At 41.7% G+C, this 21359-nt stretch overlaps 1 non-coding gene across 1 annotated transcript; it reads left to right on the forward strand.

Moving 5' to 3' along the window:
- The first annotated feature begins 709 nt into the window (after positions 1-709).
- Positions 710-815, forward strand: LOC133803034 (small nucleolar RNA R71). The gene has a single exon (XR_009877766.1). It is a non-coding gene; the product is annotated as a small nucleolar RNA R71 (small nucleolar RNA).
- The last annotated feature ends 20544 nt before the right edge of the window (positions 816-21359 follow it).

Raw genomic sequence — 21359 nt, forward strand, 5'->3', positions numbered from 1 at the left:
GTCAATTTTGAGAATTGACATTTCATTTCCTTGATTTCTTCCATCATTTGGCGATTTAGTTTGGATTGTTCCTCTATGAATGCATGAAGGGTATTCTTGAGAGAATTTCAATGTGGATGAGCATTGTATTGAGGTGCTAAATACGCCTTTGATGGTTGAACTTGTTGCTCATTTCTCCATTGGCCTCCAAACGATTGAGCTTGGTTGGAATCTCTCCAACTGAAATTTGGGTGGTTTCTCCAACCAGGGTTGTACGTATGGGAGAATAGCTTGTTATATTCCCCTAAGGCATTGTATTTCTCCACATAAACCCCCCTCATTTCATTAAAAGCTAAGCAGTACTTAGCTAAATGCTCCATCCCTCCTCAAACAAAGCAAGGTTCTTGTGGTTCCGCTTGAGCAATCATGTGCGGTTTTTGGCCATTTTTCATCATTAAGACCTTAAACTGCTTTTTCAAAGCTTTGAGTTGGACCATAACACTATCCTCTTCTCGAAGTTGATAGATCCCAGATGGTTTGTGTTGGCTGGTGCTATCTGTAGCACTTGGACCAATCCAGGTGTGAGATTTTTTCGCAGTTTCTTCGAGATATTCAAGAGCATCGTCTGGCTCTTTTTCAAGGAACTCACCATTGCATACCATTTCTACAAATTGGCGCTCACAACTCGTGAGGCCTTCATAGAAGTAACTGACCAAATGCCAATTCTCATAGACATAGTGCGGGCACTGATTCAACAGATCATTGAATCTTTCCCAAACTTGATAGAACGTTTCATTGTCCTTTTGGGAAAATGTGGAAAATTTTCGTTTTAGACTGTTGATCTTATGGCCAGGGAAGTGTTTTCGAAAGAAGGATTTGGTCATTTCCTCCCATGTTCCGATAGACTTAGGTCTCAAAGAGTATAACCAACTTTTGGCTTTGTCCTTCAAGGAGAAAGGGAAGAACTTCAGTCGCACAGAATTGGCATTTTCGACTCGGTTATAGAATGTGGCTACTACCTCATCAAATTCCCTAATATGCACGTATGGGCTTTCATTTTCCATTCCATAAAATGTGGGCAAGAGTTGAATCATGCCAGGTTTAAAGTCTAATGCAGGCATATTAGGAGGGAAGATAATGCACGAAGGCATAGAAGTGCGAGTAGGATGGAGGTAGTCATTGAGAGTTCTTGGTTGGATTTCATCATTGCGAGTCATTGCGAATGGATTATTATCAACTAAGGATTGTGGAGAAGCAGGATTGGTGGAAGGAGTTCTGGCAGGAGTGGTGGAAGAATTGGAAGAAGTATCACTAGAAGTTTCGTGATGATTCATCCACTCTCGGAAATCAGAATTAGATTTATTTTTATTTATTATTATTTTTTTATTTTTTTGTTAAACTTGTTCCCAGGTAGATTTGGAGATTTTTTGGTGATCTCCAACGCCTTATTAGAACTCTCCAAGGTTACTGAGTAAGTATGGTGGATCACAAGTTAACATTTTCGACTAAACAACATTTAGGCAGAGTGAAATTGCTTATTTTGACAGAACAAGCTTGGTTTTCTTATAGTAATAAGTTCAACAATGTAATAGTGCAAAGGTATATGCTCGAAATGTTCCCAGACCGATTGAGAAGGTGTTCAAGGTACCGCTTTAGACCCACACTTGCCTAGAAAGAACTCCCCAGGATTCCCAAGTAAGTGTGGGGGGTAACGCTATCACAAACCTTATTTAACAACCAATCTTTCTAGACAGAATAATATCGGTTTCTACAATTTGTAATATTACACAATTGTTCCCAATACTAAGCGTTTTATGATCAAAATTTTATGCAATTTTATGTTGATTTTTTTTTCTGGAAAACCTAAATTCTAAGGAAAACTAAGGCAAAGAAAAAAAAAAAAGCCTAAACTAAGGAACCTAAAGCAACAAAATAATCTACACAAAAATAAAATAAAGAAAAGAGAATTGAAGTGAAGATAAAATAGCAAGCTTAATCTCTTTTTTTTTGTTCTTCAAATATTAATTAAACTAAAAAAAATAGAAAAGAAATTAAGAAAGAGAAATGGAATAAGAATTAACCCAACCCAATTTCAGCGGATTTTTTAATGGGCGGGTTCAAAGCAGGCGGACTTTGATGGGTTGAGCGGGTGTAGCGGATTAGCAGTTTATGATTAACATTATGAGAGAGATTATATCAATTTATATTCAAGAAAATGAAATAAAAAAAACAACACAAATAATAAAATAAAGCAACAAAATAATCTACACAAAAATAAAATAAAGAAAAGAGAATTGAAGTGAAGTAAAGTGAAGATAAAATAGCAAGCTTAATCTCTTTTTTTTTCTTCAAATATTTATTAAACTAAAAAAATAGAAAAGAAATTAAGAAAGACAAATGGAATAAGAATTAACCCAACCCAATTTCAGCGGATTTTTTAATGAGTGGATTCAAAGCAGGCGGACTTTGATGGGTTGAGCAGGTGTAGCGGATTAACAGTTTATGATTAACATTATGAGAAAGATTATATCAATTATATTCAAGAAAATGAAATAAAAAAAACAGGACAAATAATATCTTAAAAATATTTTTTGTTTATGAAACAAAAATCAAAAGCTAGACAAGACAGAATGAGAACATAAATGATAAAAAAACATATGAAAAAATAATTAGACAAATTAAATGAATAATATATATCTTAATATATGTGAATAAATACACAAATAAATATAATGCAGAATTTGTGGAAATATAAACTATGAAAGTAGAAGAAATTTTAAGAACTAGTTTGAATAAACATAACAATGGATAAATCAGTAATGAAACATAACATTTAATTATTCATGATTTCATGTGTTTGTAAAATCACTCAGCAAACGGTATCACCATGTATTGAGGGTCCTTGAAAATCCACTTATTCCCTTGTAATTCTCAAACACCATTGTAGGATACAAAAACGTAGACAATAGAGCCTGTGTTGGAAAAAAAAAACATTAACATTGTCAGGAAAACTGTCATTTTTTCAGAAATTCATGAAAAAAAAAACATTATTGAGCTATCATCGAGCTTTATCGAGTTAGCATCGAGCTCTTATCAAGTTAGTATCGATCTCCTATTGAGAAAACCTAAACCTATCGAGCTATAATCAAGCTCAAATATTGTAGGGTCCAATCGAACCCTTATCGAGTTTCCATCGAGCACAATCGAGCAACAAAACCTAAACCTATCGAGCTCACATCGAGATCATAAAAGACCTTTTTCTACATACCATCGAGCTTATATCGAACCGTTATCGAGCTCCTATTGAGCAAAAAAGTTGCAGAAAACACAGAAAAATGCAGATCGCGGAATCTCTCTAAAAATACACCAATGTAGGCTCAGATATGTTCAAAATAGCCAAAAAAAAATGTAAACAAATAATACCCAACACATAAAATGTACAATCTTATTACCGATAGTTTTTCTCCTCCAAAAACTCTCAAAATAGATGTTGCCTTTGATATTGACGACTTCACAGAGACAATGGAGATGGCTAACAATGATTTTGACAAGAAAATTATACAAATATGTAGGTTTTATGTATGATTTCGTGCGAATGAGAGAGAGAGAGAGAGGGAGAGAGAGGAAGAGAAGGTTTTAGGATTTTTTGATATAATGGGAGGGGTATTTTGGGTATGAGAGGAATGTTTAGCATCAAATTAAAAATATTATTAGTGTTGGGGTTTTTTGGTAATATTAGGCATCATTAAGTATTAAAAGTGAAATTTCCCTATAGAATTTGGTTGAATTCTGTTATCCAAAAAACAGGCATGGATGACATGGCAGGCGTTTGGTACACGTGGCTGACATCTGGCAGAAGTCTTGTTCGACCATCAACCAGAAAGATGTCTATGGCGCAACGCCCAATCTTTATATACGACCAGCTTGGTCGTATACTCGCTATATTTGGAGAAAATCTTATGCAGTTATAATCATATCTGAAATTATCTCCCATGATTTCCTAAGTATCTGATTATTTAGGAAAGAATATCTGTAACAAATTAATGTAATCTTCCTTGACCCTATAAATAGAGGAAGATAGCTCAAGGAAGGGACTTTTGGCTTTCTAATTATTTGAGATTAGAGTTTTACGAGTGTATTAGAGCTATCATACTTGATATATTGTTTTGTTCTTCAGAGGTTGGTGAAACTCATTGAACCCTAGTTCTTTGATCACTCCTTTGAAATATTATATCAATAACAGCTCAAGTGGACATAGGTTATTACCAGATTCTGGGGCCGAACCACTATAAATTCCTGTGTGTTTTATTGTTTTTGTCATTATTCTCATTTCGACACATCTGTCCACATCAAGCAATTTTGACTCTGTGTTAGTTGACCAAAATCAGGGTCAACATTCTGGTGCTTTCATTGAGAGCTTGATACAATATTGTTGAAATATCAATGGAGAAAACAACCAAGAAGACTGGACAGGCGGCTAGCGCTGCACCATCTCAGCCGCCTCCTCCTCCTCCAAACGTGACCGAAGATGAGCCACATTTGGAATTTGATGAGGAAGAAATGGATTCCGAGATGCTGAGGAATACCCTGGGGGTATTGCAGGACGAACTGGCCAATCTGAGGGCCAGCCAGGAAAGTGCTGCCGAGATTATGGCACGGCAGCAACAAGAGATCGAACGACAGCGTTAGGAATTGAGTGAAAGGCAGGCGGAGATGGACCACCGTCAGAGGGAGGCCATGGCAGCCCTCGAAGCAGCCTTACAGTTAGCTAGGAATTAGGCTGTACCTGCTTTGCATCCTGATCAACCTACAAATGGGTCGCCCCAAAGGGGTCCTAATCCTAGCCCGCATATCCAGCCCTCGAGCCCCCAAAGGCCCGAGCAGCCACCGATGCCTCAAGACGACGTACCGCTGAGGGATCCTGAAGTACAGCCTCCATCCCAGGCTGGTCACGGCAATCCCTTACAACCAAGGCAGAATAGGGTCGGGCAGCCGCCCCGCAGTCCTAGACGCCATAGGGGCGAAGAGCCAAATCCTCCGAGCAGAGGACAGCGTCCTTCTGGCAACAGAAGGAACTCAAAGACAGGCTCTGTGGTCCGGGGCCCCCCACTGCATGATAATGCACGGGGACCTACCGACCAACGTAGGTCACCCTCTAACGCTCAAGAGGTTCCAGCCCGGGAAGGCAACCGAGGGAACAGTCGATCCCATCATAGCCAATCAAGATTCAGAGATGGCCATGATTATAATGAGGCTGACTCAGGCAAAGGAAACGCCGGTCGGAGAAATGAAGAAAGAGGTGGGGGCAGAAGCCTACCACCTAGGGATGACCAACTCGAAAGACGTGACGCTGAGGGGCAGCCTAAACAAAATAACGTCTTACCGGCTCAAAGCTAGCGAGCAACGGAGAAGAGACGAGGATTTAAGAGACGTACTCAACGATCGCCGGGAATGACACGACGAGTACGTTCCCCCAGCACCAAAGGCCCCGGCGATTCCTGGCGCCGTGCAGACCCAGATAGATGCCCTCAACCAGGCAGTGCAACAGTTGGTCGGGGGAAGAACATCTTATATCGATCACGATAGGAGAAAGGGCACTCCTTTCATTCAAAGGATAGCTATGGCAGAAACTCCTAGCAAGTTTAAGATGCCTACGCTTCCAAACTTTGACGGGTATGGTGACCCGGTATCTCACGTTAAAAAATTTGAGATACAAATGGACATTCAGAAAGTGTCCGAAGACGCTCGGTGCAGGATCTTCCCTGCAACACTTTCTGATGCTGCATAGGAGTGATTTTTCAAATTCCCTCCTACAAGTATAGTTTCCTGGGAAATGTTCGTGAAGGAATTTTACGGACAATTCTATGCAGGTCGTGTGCACCCAACTGAGGCAAATCAGCTGGTTGAAATACACCAGCAAGACGGAGAACCACTGAAAGATTACGTCCAGCGTTTTATGCGAGCAGCTGCTGGAGCGAAAACAGTGGGATACGAACGCAAGATGATGGCCATAACTGCAGGGGTTAAGCGTCGCACGCCTCTCTAGAACAGCCTCAGAAAGCATGGGGTCAGGACTACCGAGGAATTTTTGGATCAAGCTGATCGTTACATCAAGCTCGAGGATGCCATCGCCAGTGAAGGAAAGCCCCCAGGCAAGGATAAGGGGACTGCCGAGCCCGCCAAAGCCGCCAATGGGTCGAAACCCAATGGCAACGGCAATGGCAATGGCAAGAATTGGGGGAAACGGCCACATAATGAGCCTTCCACCTCTGACAATAAGCGCGCCAAGGGTAATCGTTATGAACCTCGGTTCACTAACTACACTGCCCTTATTGAATCTCGGGGAGAGGTCTATCAGGCCACGAGTTCCAGTGTGCCTTATATAAAACCTGCCCCCATTCGAAAGGATATTTCGAAGAGAGACACTACCAAGTTCTGTCGTTATCATAACGACTACGAACATGATACAAATGAATGCAACCAGCTAAAGGATGAAATCGAGTTCCTTATTAGACAAGGACACTTGAGAAGATATGTACGGGCCTCGGGAAATTCCCAACGAGAGGCTCCAGGTGGCAATGAGCATGCGCCCACACGCCAATGCTCGCCACCTTTCCAGCCTGACCCCGTAGCTGGCACTCTACTCACCATCTGCGGAGGCCCGCACCTCGCGGGAAGCAGTGGAAAGGCGAGGGAACGATATGCTCGGACCCTACGCCACGACCAGGACATCGAGATGATGACTGTGGAGGACAGGGCATCAAAGAAGGCTCGGTCAGAGGAGGGTGAAATAACCTTCTCTGATAGCGACGCCCAGCATGTCCGGTTCCCACATTCTGATCCGCTGGTCGTGGACGTTCAAATCGACAATATGATGGTGAAAATAGTACTAATTGATACAGGAAGTTCAGTGAACATCTTGTACAAATCTTCGCTGGAATGCATGAAGTTGTCCGTTAAGGACTTGGAGCCCTGCAACCAAACAATTTACGGCTTCTCTGGTGAGGGACTCGCCCCAGCAGGGTCAATCAGACTTCCTATGACAGCAGGTACAGTGCCCGCTACCAGGACATTACTCGCTACTTTTATAGTAGTCGATTGTCCTTCGGCGTACAATGCTGTCATTGGAAGGCCCATACTGGTTGATCTTCGGGCCGTCACCTCAATATGGCACTTGGCCATGAAATTCCCAACAGACGCAGGGGTAGGACGCGTGTTGGGTAATCAGAGAGAAGCAAGGGAGTGCTACAACGCCTCAGTAATAAAGGCGAAGAAGGGAACGTCGAAGAGCACTCCCATAGATAGGTTGCAGATGGCTATTGATACACAAGCCCAATCTGGTGATGGAGTCACCAAATAAGGTGTTGCCCAAAGTGAGGATAGGGATTTAGATCCTCGCTTTGGGGATTTTGAAGAAGATGTTGGACCCGTCGAGGACCTGGAAGAGGTCCAACTTGACGAAAAAGACCCAACCAGAGTTGTGAAGGTCGGGAAAAACTTAGAAGTAACCACGAAGCGTGCACTGGTGGAATTTTTGCGAAAGAACCAGGAAGTCTTCGCCTGGTCACACAAAGACATGGCTGGGATAGATCCTGCAGTTATCATCCATGTCCTAAACATTGACAAGAGTTTTTCACCCGTGCAACAAAAAAGAAGGTTGCTCGATAAGGATAGATCGAAAGCCTTAAAGGAGGAAGTCAAAAGACTAAAGGCGAATGGGTTCATCAAGGTAGCTTTTTATCCGTCGTGGGTCTCTAATCCAGTACTGGTTCCCAAGCCTAACGGCAAATGGCGAACCTGTGTGGATTTCACAGACCTCAATAAAGCCTGCCCAAAGGATTACTTCCCACTCCCAAGGATCGACCAGCTAGTCGATGCAACTGCAAGACATGAGATCCTCTCCTTCATGGATGCATACTCAGGATACAATCAGATCAGTATGCATCCCCCTGACGAGGATCACACCAGCTTTCAGACCGATACGAGATTATACTGTTATAAAGTAATGCCCTTCGGACTGAAAAACGCAGGTGCGACTTACCAGCAATTGGTTAACCACATGCTTAAGGAGTTGATAGGAGTAAACATGGAGGTGTACGTGGACGACATGCTGGTAAAGACGAAAAAAGCAGAAGGATATGTGAAGGATTTACAAGAGTGTTTCAACGTTCTGAACAAGTATCAGATGAAATTAAATCCTCTCAAATGTTCCTTCGGAGTAGGATCAGGGAAATTCTTGGGGTTTATTGTTAATTCGAGAGGAATCGAGGCCAACCCCGACAAGATAAAAGCCCTTATCGACATGAAATTGCCAATGAAAATCAAGGATGTGCAAAGTTTAACTGGAAGAATTTCCGCACTAAGTAGATATATTTCCAAGTCGATGGATAAATGCGTCCCTTTCTTCAATCTACTTAGAGGCAACAAGAAGTTCGAATGGACAGGAGACTGCGAGCAGGCTTTCCAGGCCTTAAAGGCCCACATGGCACAGCCTCCTGTTTTATCAAAGCCTATCGAAGGAGAAACTTTGTTCATCTACCTGGCGATCACCGAAGTTGCTGCTAGTGCGGTACTGGTACGAGAAGAAGAAGGCGTACAAAAGGCGGTTTACTATGTAAGCAAGAGGCTAATCGGAGCAGAGTTGAGGTATCCTCCCATCGAGAGGTTAGCCTATTGTTTAACCTTGGCCTCAAGGAAACTACGTCCTTACTTCCAAGCCCATCCCATTACAATCTTAACTGATCAGCCCCTTCGGCAAGTCCTGCAAAAACCAGAGGCGGTTGGGCGTTTATTAAAATGGGCAGTCGAACTCGGGCAGTTCGATATTACATACTCACTGTGAGCAGCAGTAAAAGGACAAGTCTTGGCTGATCTCATTTTCGAGTTCACTGATCTTCCAGACAACGAGCAGTGCGAAGAGTCTAGTGCGCCTGAGCCCCAAGGTGAAGCTCCTTCGTGGAAGTTATTCACGGATGGATCGTCCAACGAATCTCACGCAGGAGCGGGAGTGATATTGATAACGCCAGAAGGGCATCGGTTTCACTGCGCTATTAGGTTCGACTTCACTGCGTCAAATAATGAAGCCGAATATGAAGCACTCCTTGCTGGGTTAAGATTGGCAAAAGACATGAGCATAAAGGTGTTGGATATTTACAGTGATTCATAGCTGGTAGTGAATCAGGTCCTAGGGGAATATCAAGCATGAGGCCTCAAAATGGTGGCCTACTTAAATAAAACTAAAGATCTGTTGGCTCAATTCGAGAAGTATACCCTCCAGCAAATACCTCGGGATCAGAATTCTAACGCAGATGCCTTAGCCAAACTCGCAAGCGCGAAAGATACTGACACTTTGAATATTGTGCCAGTAGAAAGATTGTGCGAGCCGAGCATACGAGCAGATGAAACTAATATGGAAATCTGGATGGAGGATACATGGATGGCACCATACTTGGAGTATCTCGCAAATGGTGTACTACCAGCAGATAGAAATAAAGCCAGAACCCTCCAAAGGCAGGCTGCTAGGTACATACTGGTCGATGGTGTTCTTTACCGAAGAGGATATTCCATGCCACTGCTCAGATGTATTACACCGGAAAAGGCTAAAGAACTGATGAAGGAGGTACATGAAGGCTTCTGCGGGGATCACGCTGGGGGCAAAGTTTGGCAAAAAAAGATTCTAAGGCAGGGCTACTTCTGGCCGACTATGAACGAAGATTCAATGGAGTTTGTGCGAAAATGCGATAAGTGTCAAAGATTTTCTAAGATCCCACACGCAGCTCCCAACGAGTTAAAGCAGATGCAGAGTCCTTGGCCTTTCGCAGTATGGGGTATAGACTTGATTGGATCCCTGCCAACGGGAAAAGGTGGAGTGAAGTACGCAGTCGTGGCAGTCGACTACTTCACCAAATGGGGCGAAGCTGAGCCACTCACTACCATAATGACCAAGAAAGTTCTTGACTTCGTTATCAAGAACATTGTTTGCCGATATGGTTTGCCTCAAAAAATTGTCTCAGACAACGGCACCCAGTTTGACAGTGACTTATTCACAGACTTCTGCGAAAGACATGGAATCGTCAAAAGCTTTTCTTCAGTCGCGCATCCACAAGCAAATGGGCAAGTTGAAGCAGTGAATAAAACGCTTAAGGACACCCTGAAGAAAAGGCTCGAAGATGCTAAAGGAGCATGGCTAGAACAGTTGCCCGAAGTCCTCTGGTCGTATAGAACTTCTCATCGAACAGCGACAGGTCATACCCTGTTTTCCTTAGCATACGGATATGAAGCTATGCTGCCTGTCGAGTTAGATCCGCCCTCACATCGAAGAATAACATATGACCAAGACCAAAATAGCCAACTGATGATGGAGTCCCTAGACTCAATTGAAGAGAAACGGGAAAGAGCCTAACTCCGAGTAGCTGCGTACCAGCAAAAGGTCGCCCGATATTTTAACTCGAAAGTGAAAGAAAGGAAATTCAACGTCGGAGACCTAGTACTACGATGAGTTTTCTTAAACACCCACGACCCAACTGCTGGAGTGCTCAGTCCAAACTGGGAAGGACCTTACCAGATTGAGGAAGTCCTTCATACAGGCACCTACAAGCTTGCACGCTTAAATGGAGATCTCGTTCCACGCTATTGGAACGAAGAACACCTGCGCAAGTATTATCAATAAACAGTTCTTTTATAAAGGATTGGCTTGTATTAATTTTTACTTTTTACAAGTTTTGAAAAAGGGTTAGCCATGTTGTATGGCTAATCGCTTATAATTGTAAGATCTTTTTAAGATCACTCGTAAAGACATGTTTAGTCCATTTTTAAACGATATTATAAGGGATTGTGCGCAGCCAGTCATTCTTGCCAACCTTTGTAAATTTATTTTTACAAGTATTTGTTCATTACGTGTGTTGTTTTGCTGTATTATAAGTGTTACATTTCCTACCGAGCAGTAATGTTCGCACAGGTCGTGGTCAAGGAAAGTGACCAAGGACCTAAAGCTCCTCGATCACTTGGGGGGAATATAAGGTACATCGATAGCAAAGCATACCAATAGGTATGTAAACGCATGAACAAAATGAGTGAAAGCATGCTACGGTACTTAGAGTATTTTTCAAAATTTATATTTTGTTAAATCAAGCCAAAGTACTATGCTAAGTTCGGTCATGCGAACAGTACTGCTCGGATGTAATTGTTTAATTAAAAGTAAAAAAGCTGCCCTTGCAGCAAAGTAAAAAGCTGCCTTTGCAGCAATAAAAACAAATTGTCTTTACAAAACGACCCGTGGGCCATGAAAACGAAATAAAAAGAAAAAAATACTTTTAAGGAACAAGAGGGTCCTGAGGATTGGGAGGAGTGCCTTGGTCAGCCAAAGGGCCAGTTTCAGCATCAGCGGCAGGCACTTTGGCCTTCTCTTCTTCTTCCAGCCGGATGGCGCACTGCGCCATCAGAGTCCTCTTCAGCCGCTCGGACAGGTAGTTGAAGTTGGCCTCCCGGTTGTGCTTCCAGAATTCATAGAAGCAAAGGTGAGTGGCCTCCTTGTACTTCTTCAAATTCTTGTCCCCATCCTCCTCGAGCTCTTGCACTCACTTTTCAAGCTCCCTCGTCTCCTGCCTGCTGGCGATCAGATCAAGCTCAAGCTGCTTACATTCTTGGGTGTTGAGCCTGGCACTTTCCCTGAATTTTTCCCGGGAGTCGTTGGCTTTCTTCAAGGCATCTTGGGCGTCCAGAAGCTCCTTGGTGAGAGTAGCTTGGTCCTCGCACAGTTGTTCGTTCTGTTTGGACATCTCCTTATTCTCCTCGAGCAGCTTGTTGTAGTCAGCCTCAAATGCTTGCTTAGTCTGAGCAAGCCTGGAGTCGAAGTTCTTTCCCCGAGAAACCAACGCCCCAACACGGCGCCAGCCAGCAGTTAAAGTTAGCAGCCCCTGAAGACAAAGAATGATATAAAGTAAGGAAAAGAAATTAGACATAAATGATAAAGTAGCAGGAGATAACTTACGCTAACTATCTCATTCAACCCTCTGTTGACGACTTGATCAACCTCCATTGAGGCAGTTTCAGTAATGGCGACCTGGCTGCATCTATGCTTCGAGAGCTTGTATATCCTCTCCCTGGCTGAGCCAACCACGAAGCTGGGCAGGGAGCCTTCGGGTGAGGTGTCCAATGCCTCCTTGTCAGCAACCTTAGAAGAAGGCTGTGGATTAACGGGAGTGGGAGTCGTCTGCTCGGAAGGGGGTGGAGGTGGTAAGCTCTCCTTGGAGGGGACGGTGGTTGGAGCATCGTCTGTTCGAGCCTTCTTCGAAGGGGTCTTGCTGCTTTCTCCTCGAGCCCTCTTGCTATCCATCTTCGGGACAGAAGAGGCAGCGGCAGCCTGATAGTGCTCAAAGACGTCCTCGGAGTCCATACCTGCACCAAAGGAAGCAACACAAGCAGTAAGACTAAATGGTCATGCAGGATAAAAGAATAGAAGTAAAAGGATTATAAGTGATAACTCTACAAAATAGAGTTATTTTACCACTTTTTATGTGCTAATTGTTGCTTAATTCTTGAGTTTTTAATTGATTTATTAAGTTTTTAAGTAATTTTGAATTTATTAGGTTTATTTTAATTTTATAGATTTTTGTGTATTTTTATTGTTATATTATTGTAAAATGTTATGACTTAATTAGTTAAAATTAATATTGTTAAGTTAGGAGTAAAAAGATGTAATTTTGAGCTTAAATGTTTTGTAAATTAAATTTTAATTAATATTTTCATAGAAGTTATATTGTATATTTTATTAGTGAAAATATTTAATTCTAATTTAGTTTATAATTATTTTGTAGGAAATAATGTTATTTTTAGGTGCTTGAAATGCAAGGAAAATGATGAAAAAGTGGCATTTGTGAAGAGGAAATAGCAAATTTTGGCACAAAGTTATCTCATTTCAGCAACACTCAAAGGCCCAATAGCTGCTCCAGCCCACTGAAGCCCATGAAGCCTTCTCCAGTTTGCAACCTCACGCCTGGCACCTAAAATTCTTTCAACATATGCACATATCTCTTCAGCATATATCACAAGCCTTCATGCTTCCCAACGCCAGCTGTCACTCCATATCTCTTCACTTCAGCAAGCCATCAATGCCCAGCATAGACCCAACTCCAAGCACCCCCAACGTGGGCCAGCCCAGTCCGCAAGGCCCAAGTGATGCCTTCTTCCACCAAAGCCCATTTCGGCCAGCCTAGACCAAGCACTAAACAACCACCAAAAAGACCCAAAAATCACATTTTTCATTCCCAATATTTTTCACTCAAATATCAATTCACTTTTCCCTATTTTTCTTACCTAAATAAACATTCCTAATTTATTTTTTTACCCTAACTTTTCACTAATCTTTTACCCAACCAAACATTTCATCTTTCCAATACTCTTACACTTACTCTATTTATCCTACCACTTCCCAACACAATTAAATTAATCAATTTATTTATTTTAATTTGATTAATTTAATCTCCATATTTTGCCTATAAATAGAGTCTTGTAAGACCATTTGGGGAGCTCTTCTTCTTCATCTTTTCATCATCTTCTACACATATTTTTCTCTCTTCTTTTCACTATTTTCTCTCTATCATTTTCATCTTTTGAAGAGCATGTCAAGTATGTTATTTTGTAATTTTTATCTAGTTATGAGCTTCTAATCTTTTTCAAAGGTTATTAAGATGATGATGAAGCAAAATGTAACTAGATAGTATTTTTCATTGTATGTTGATTTCCCATTTGTGTAACATTGTTTATGGATTTTTCTATCAATGATATGCATTTTTCATCTATTATTGAGTGTTAAAGTATATTACACTTAGTTCTTCATTATGCAAAAATATGATATTCTTTGATTAAATGTTTTTCATTAAATTGTTCACATCTAATTCTTAGAGCATAAGTATCATATTTTGCCTAAACATAATCTCTTTGATTTTTTGTAGTTTCATTAGGTTGTAACACAACTAATGCTTAGAAATTATATCTTATATAAGTGAAGAAAAATCCTACCCTTTTGAAAGAGTAACTTGTGCTTGAATAGAAAATATATTTTGAAAAAATATATAGTGTGATTTATTTCAAGTATATTAAAACTTGGGAATCAATATACTTATAAATACTATTGAACTTGCATTTTGTGGATTCTAAAATCTTAATAATCTTATTTTATATATCTCATTTGAAAACAATTTTTCTATTTAATCTTACATCTTTTTATTACTTGTGTTTTATTTTTCTAAAACAAAATCTCATCAAATATTTGGAACTAGGTTAGAATATTCTTGTTTTGTTTGAAATAGTTTCTTTTGATGTTAGTCAACTTCCATGGGTTCGACCTCGTACTTACATGAACATTATATTCCGAAACGATTCGTGCACTTGCGAGCTTAATTATTAAAACACCCTCTTTTGGGATCAACAATAAGTAAAGTACCTGCACTACAACTACTGGTCGTAACATTATTTACTGAACTACCTAGTTTCTGGAAGAAATCTGAATTTAAGGAGGGAGCATTCCTAAAGTTGCCATCCCCATCAAATAGATGAGAGGGAATTGGTAAATGATTTAAAAGCAAGATTGTTATACCATTTTCATCCGATGAGTCGTCAGAAAGTTCAGTAGGCTCACCAGCCTTTTGTTTTCCTTTGCCCTCGGGGGCCAAGGGTTTCTCTGCACGATGAGGGACGGCAAGTTCCCTGATCATAACCTCAGTTGGTCTCCTCCGTGGTGGAGACGCTTGGGGTTGCTGCTCGGGTTCCACTTCGGCTTGGGCGTTCTCCGCCGAAGGTTCGCTCATCGCTGGTTGAGGATTCCAGAGGCCGACCATTCTAAGGTTAGCCTCAGTAACTAAATTTTTGACACTCTTATCAGCATTCGGCATGCTGGCTAAGAGTGCCGCCCTTGACTCCATCCCTGGAGTTGGGGTTGGACGTAACCATGGACCTGGAACACAGTTGAATGTCAAGACATTGTGGCAGAAAAACACTAAGCGAAGAAGCTAGTGACGTAAGAATTTTTACCTCCTTGGGTGAAGGCCAGGTTGTCTACGGCTAAGTAAGGAGTAAGGAAGTATTCTTGGTGATACCTCCCCACGTTGGAGATGTGAGTAGTGTCGGACAAGAAAGTGCGCCCGGTTTCTTCATGGAAAAAATGGAAAAACCCCGTGCCTTCTTAGGGTTGGACTTAAGGTCAAAAAGAAAGTTGACCTCGTGGGGAGTGGGCTCTGCCCATTTTTTGAGTTTGTAAAGGATATAGAGTGTGGCCAGCATTCTATATCCATTTGGGGTGATTTGAAAGGGGGCAACTCCAAAGTAATTTGCCACCCCCTGAAAGAACGAGTGAAGAGGCAAAGTGGCACCTGCCTCAATGTGAAACCGTGACCAGGCGCTGTAGGCCCCGCCTGGCAGATTGGCCCTCTGGTCGATGGAAGGTCTGACCAGGGTCACCCCTGCCAGTTTATACTTATTTAAGTAGTTGGAGATCAACCGCATCGTCACTCTACTCTGGGAAACAACATGCCACTCGACATCCGGCTGAGCAGCGTGTCGAGGATGGGCATGCCTTTATACATTGGCATCAGGAGCATTTTCACCTCGACCACTGGTCGAGGGGGCATCAGTAGTAGGCTGGCCTGAGGAGTTAGGGATTTTCCTTTTTTGAGCTTTTGTTTTTGTTCGAGCCATTCTTTGGGTTGGAACTGGAGAAGGGTTTGGGCTAAGGCGAGAGAAAGGGATATCTGGTATCAGAGTAGAGGGGTTTTCTTTGCCTTCAAGCAGCTGAGCTAGGAGGTCATCTGCAATGGGTCTTTCTCCTCCCCAAGGGTCTTGCATATGAACTGCAAACAGACAAAGGAGGCGATAAGACACATAGCCTGCGGAGTTACGTGGGAGATTGGGATAACGTTGTTCGCGTCTATTGACCAGCAACATCCTACCCATACACTAAGTTTGGTGCTAGCAGTTTGAAAAATGGATCAAAAAGGGAATAAAATGTTTTCTGAAAGGGAACTTTTTCAACTCCTAAAGGGCAGGAAAAAACCCAGTTTTTTCAACTAGCTTAAAGATTGAATTTTTACATCGATCTTACGCCCTAAACCTATGATCCTTACTATCGAACTAGCTCCTAACTTATATAAAGCAGAAATACACTCTCTTACCAAGCATCAGATGGTTTATACAAAATCCTAATAAAATTCTACTAAAAAACGCAGGAAATCACAGAGCACAGTAACAACATGCATGGCATAATGAAGAGTTTAAAAGACTAGGTGATTACCTGGGCAAAGATGGAGATTCAGAAAAATAAAGATTTTAAGTCGGAAGGATCTTCGGCAGGACGTCTGAATGATTCCGAAATTCTGGGCTCTGAAGTAAAGTTCTTAAAGTTCTTGATTGGAATGGTGAGTAAAGAATTATAAGAAAGATAAAGAGGTTACTTATAGAGACTGAAGTATGGAAAAAAGTGGCAATCATGACTTTCCCATTTTCGAAACGTGGGGGAGTGTATAAGCCATCAAATTGATTTCTTGAAAACCGAAAAGGCTTGATTAGACATAATTATGTCACGGTTTTCAAAAACGCACGAGGATTCTGACAGATTTCGTGGGGCATATGAACGGTTGTTTCCCTAAAGTTTCTTTATTGCTGGTCGCACTAAACAAACTTGGGGGGCAAATGTTATCCAAAAAACAGGCATGGATGACATGGCAGGCATTTGATACACGTGGCTAACATCTGGCAGAAGTCTTGTTCAACCATCGACCAGAAAGACGTCTATGGCGCAACGCCCAATCTTTATACACGACCATCTTGGTCGTATACTCGCTATATTTGGAGAAAATCTTATGCAGTTATAATCATATCCGAAATTATCTCTCATGATTTCCTGAGTATCCGATTATTTAGGAAAGAATATCTGTAACAAATTAATGTAATCTTCCTTGAGCCTATAAATAGAGGAAGATAGCTCAAGGAAGGAACTTTTGGCTTTCTAATTATCTGAGATTAGAGTTTTACGAGTGTATTAGAGCTATCATACTTGATATATTGTTTTGTTCTTCAGAGGTTGGTGAAACTCATTGAACCCTAGTTCTTTGATCACTCTTTTGAAATATTATATCAATAACAGCTCAAGTGGACATTGGTTATTACCAGATTCTGGGGCCGAACCACTATAAATTCCTGTGTGTTTTATTGTTTTTGTCATTATTCTCATTTCGACACATCTGTCTGCATCAAGCAATTTTGACTCCGTGTCAGTTGACCAAAATCAGGGTCAACAAATTCCATTAACCTTAGAAGCCAAAACAGATATGAAAGAGTTATCACCCAAGAACAAGGCCATATCATCAAGACTTTTGATTCGAATCCACTTGTCAGAGTCAAAAGCGTACCTCCAAACTCTAAAAAATTTGGTAATTTGGCCTTTAGTAGCGATTTGATGGAAGTCAATAAACCTTTCAACTATTATGTTTAGTCCACATGACTCCACGAGATATCTATAAATACTTAATATTCAAATTCTCCAAATATTCATGGAATCTCATGAGCAAGTTCTCTCATTGTTGAGTTGACATAAGAGTCTCTAAAATCTAAATATCTCAATATGCCTTCTATTGTTACAGCATAAAATAAATTATTATGAAACAAAATATCTTCCTAGAGGATCATCAGAGAGTAAAGCCTTGTAAACATTGAAGTAGTAGACATTTTATAGAACAATAAATATACTGTAGGCATCATCATCATCAACATTGTCTTCGAATTCATTAGGATATAAGGTTGGAAGTTGAATAATGCATGTATGATCTGCATTATTATTAGTATTGTCTTGAACCATAGAATAAGGTTTGTACAATGTTACAGTCCAATCCTTATTTACAGTTATCACCCAACATTTTGAAGACCCACAAAATCGTTTATCATATGGTACTACAATCTTTGATTCTAAATATTTATTGCTCATAACATTATAAATATTCCATGTACAAGTAGTAGTAGTATCATCATCTTCAGAAAGAGTTAGAAGCATTGGAACCTGATGTCGATATCGATTATGTAATGTTTTGATTCATTGGAGTTGATTATCCTTCATTACACAACACCATTGAGTACAAACTGCACAAAATCGCAAATAATCAATAGATGACTCTATTTTCTCCAAAATTAATTCTAAGATTTCTTTTGGTGTCTCTGCCTAATCTGTAAACGGCCTAGATCGATGATTTTTAACAAATATGTCCAATATATCCATAGTATCCATTCTTCTTATCTAGATTAAGCTAGCTGCACCAATTAATAATAAAAAATTAATTAGAGACTAAATATATTATGATGTATAATTATATATATTGTTGATGCAACAAATGTGCCTTTCTATAATTGGAGGTATGAGCCGACAATAGATGGTGCTCTGATCTTGCTCCAGTGGTGAAGAACGCCTTTGATCCGTCGGGGATACCTGCAAGAAAGACACTCCGATGCCTAAGTCATAAATTTCTTTGATCCCATTGTTTGAATAAGAATCTCATATTTATAGAACAAAAATGTGAAGTGTTTAGTTGGTTCAATTGAACCCTTGTTTGGCGGGGGAAATATAACTGATTTTTCCTCCAAAATGTGTTGATTTTAAATTAAATACTCGGAAGTCAGAGGCGCAGATCACTTTTGACCCGTAGCTTCTGCCTTTAGAGCTTCTGCAGATCAAAACGATCAGTTTTGAATATTCGGCAAATGAGGAAAGAACGTTGGGCCGAATATCTTGGGCCCAACAGATGCCCCCTGGCCCAAGCTTCGAACGGATGAGGCACGCTTATTCACTCGAACCTTAGGCCAACTCTTCAATGCCAAAGATTTCGCCTAAAGCCGTCATTCCCCGTAGATCGAGGCGGATTGTAGGTACACGATCGTATAATCCCCTGACATTTTACGCTTGAAATTTAATGCAAACACAGTTACCGAGTGAAGCACTCGATTAAGGAATTTCATTTCTCATTTAACTGGTTTTAATTCAAATAATTCACATTTCAAACTTTACTCTAAATTTTTCAGGGAAGAACTCGGAGGGAAGAAACCCTTTACCATCCTTCTATTCTCACAACAATCATCTCAGTCTTCTCGATCATGTCTTCATGTTCATCTCCCGAACCTATGGATCGTGATGGATACAAAAATGCATACAAACACATACGCAAATCGTTCGACATTCCTGATAACGTTACGGTCCGGATGCTTTCGGATGCTGAACTACGGGAATGGCGATTCAAGGATGCAGTTAAGCCCACTGAGATTGTTATGAGTTTGAGACACATTGAGTGGCTTCGTTTCCCTCTCCTTGCTCTGTTGGTGCAAGTAATTTCAAACTCTGGAGCTCACATTTCTCAATTTCTTCCGAACGCTATCCAATCCATAGTTAGTGCTCAGATGATAGGAACTCTCAGGAATGTCGACATTCAATCAGATGACATATACACATGCTTCACTAAGTCAACTAACAAGGCAATAAAGGGTAAACCCTGGACGACCTTCTATCTTTCTCCTAAAAAGGATCGAACGATCTTTACTGATTTCGACAGCTCTCACCGAAATTGGGATAAATACTTCTTCGCCGTTGGTGGAGCATGGTATCCTGAATTTCTGCCTCAAGAAATTTTTCCTTTGGCCAGGGTGTTCATAAAAGGTGAGTCATGTTTTTATTTTGTTCCTTTTTGCTTTTAGTGTGGGTGAATCATGTCTGGATGATTGTCTATTAATCTGACTTTACGTGTTACTGTTTTATTTCCTCGTACCAGATTTCTCATGGCCTCAAGTTAACATGAGTCCTGAACGACAGAGCCTGCTGACAGAGAAGGGGCTTCTGCATGAGTCCAAGGAAAACGCCATCAGCATCAGAAGTGTGATGAACCCCTACTGTATGCAAATTATGACCCGGCTCTGCTTCATGGATCGAGTCGATCCTGGGGCCATACAGATCAGGACGCAAAAGCGCGACATGTCCTTAGGCAAAATTACAGCTACATGCGCAAAGCAGCTGGGAGCTTTTTTGAAGAAGTCTCCCCCTACTTCTTCAACTCTGTCGCTATCGAAGACCGAGTGTGAAAGGGCGTGCTCTGAGACCTTTGCTGTATGTGCCAAGCGCCTAGGAATCCTAGAAAATAAAAAGAAAGAAGGCTCTGGCTCAGCTCCTGCTACAGAATCGTCTCCTAATAAGTCTGTTTTGGCACCCAGATCTTCTCGTATACATGGGCGATCCTCTACGCCTTCTGACGCCCTCCAAATCCAACCTCTTCAACAGGTGCCTCTGCCAAAGGATGCCTTAGGGAAGAGGAAGGCGCGCGAGGAGTCCTCTGATGAAGATTCGGGCAATGGGAAATGTATTTCGTCCAAGCGTCAGATCCCAAGGGGATCTACTTCTGCTGCTAAGGGTTCTCCTCTAGCGATCCCCAAGCTTACTCCAGGGAAGTTACCAACCGGGCAGGCTCTATTGTTGTGCAAGAAGCCTCGAGGGTCTGCCCCCGTTGGCTCTTTACCTGCATCATCTTCTTCTTCACATGCAGCTGGATCCTTCTTGAAGGCAAGTCCAGAAGGGGCGGCGCATGCTGAGGCTGTACCTTCTACATTGGCCAATCCATCAGAAGCGACGACTGTAGATGGTGTGCAAGGTGGTCCACCAGCCGAGGCGAAGTCTCCTAGCGTCTGCATGAAGTCGTCAGAGGCGTTACCCTCTTCTTCTGCTTTAGCTGGGGGTTCTGATGCTGGCCGTAAGCATGGATCAGAGGGGAGACGCCCTACTTCTGCCTCCCGTAAGAACCGACTTTTGGAGGATGCCTTCGGAGGGGGTTTTGAATCCGTGAACAATCCTTCTCAGTCAGTTGAGGCAGGTCTGACCGTCACTTCTGAGACTCTCCTCGTATGTCAAAAATCGAGGACTGCCAAAGTCACATGTGTTCATACTTTAAGTGTTGACGTTTTCGTAACATCAACTGTGGCTTCTGACTCCCACCCAGGAGAGGTCATTGTTGTATCCCCGAAGGGTACAAGTACTTTTGAGTCTCCTAGTGCTTTTTTGGAGCAACTAACGTCCTCTGCAGTGCAGACGCCAGTGAATCTGCCGAGTGACTTGGGCGAAGACGTTGGAGATGGGTTGCTTGTACGCCCTACCATGCCATATCTTTCTGGAGTGGGAACAATCGCGTTAACATCTGACAGTGTTATGGTGTCAACGTTATCAGAAGGTGGGGAGCCGGTTACCCCCGTTGCTTCTGTTGCTGCGTTAGCAGGGAGAGAAGCAAATGACAAAGCGGGAGATGTGCCCGAATATGGACATTCTGCATCTACAGAGGTGATGGAGGAGATGCTACGCATAAGCAGAC

Source organism: Humulus lupulus, chromosome 9 (genome assembly GCF_963169125.1).
Source record: "Humulus lupulus chromosome 9, drHumLupu1.1, whole genome shotgun sequence".
Classification (NCBI taxonomy): Eukaryota; Viridiplantae; Streptophyta; class Magnoliopsida; order Rosales; family Cannabaceae; genus Humulus; species Humulus lupulus.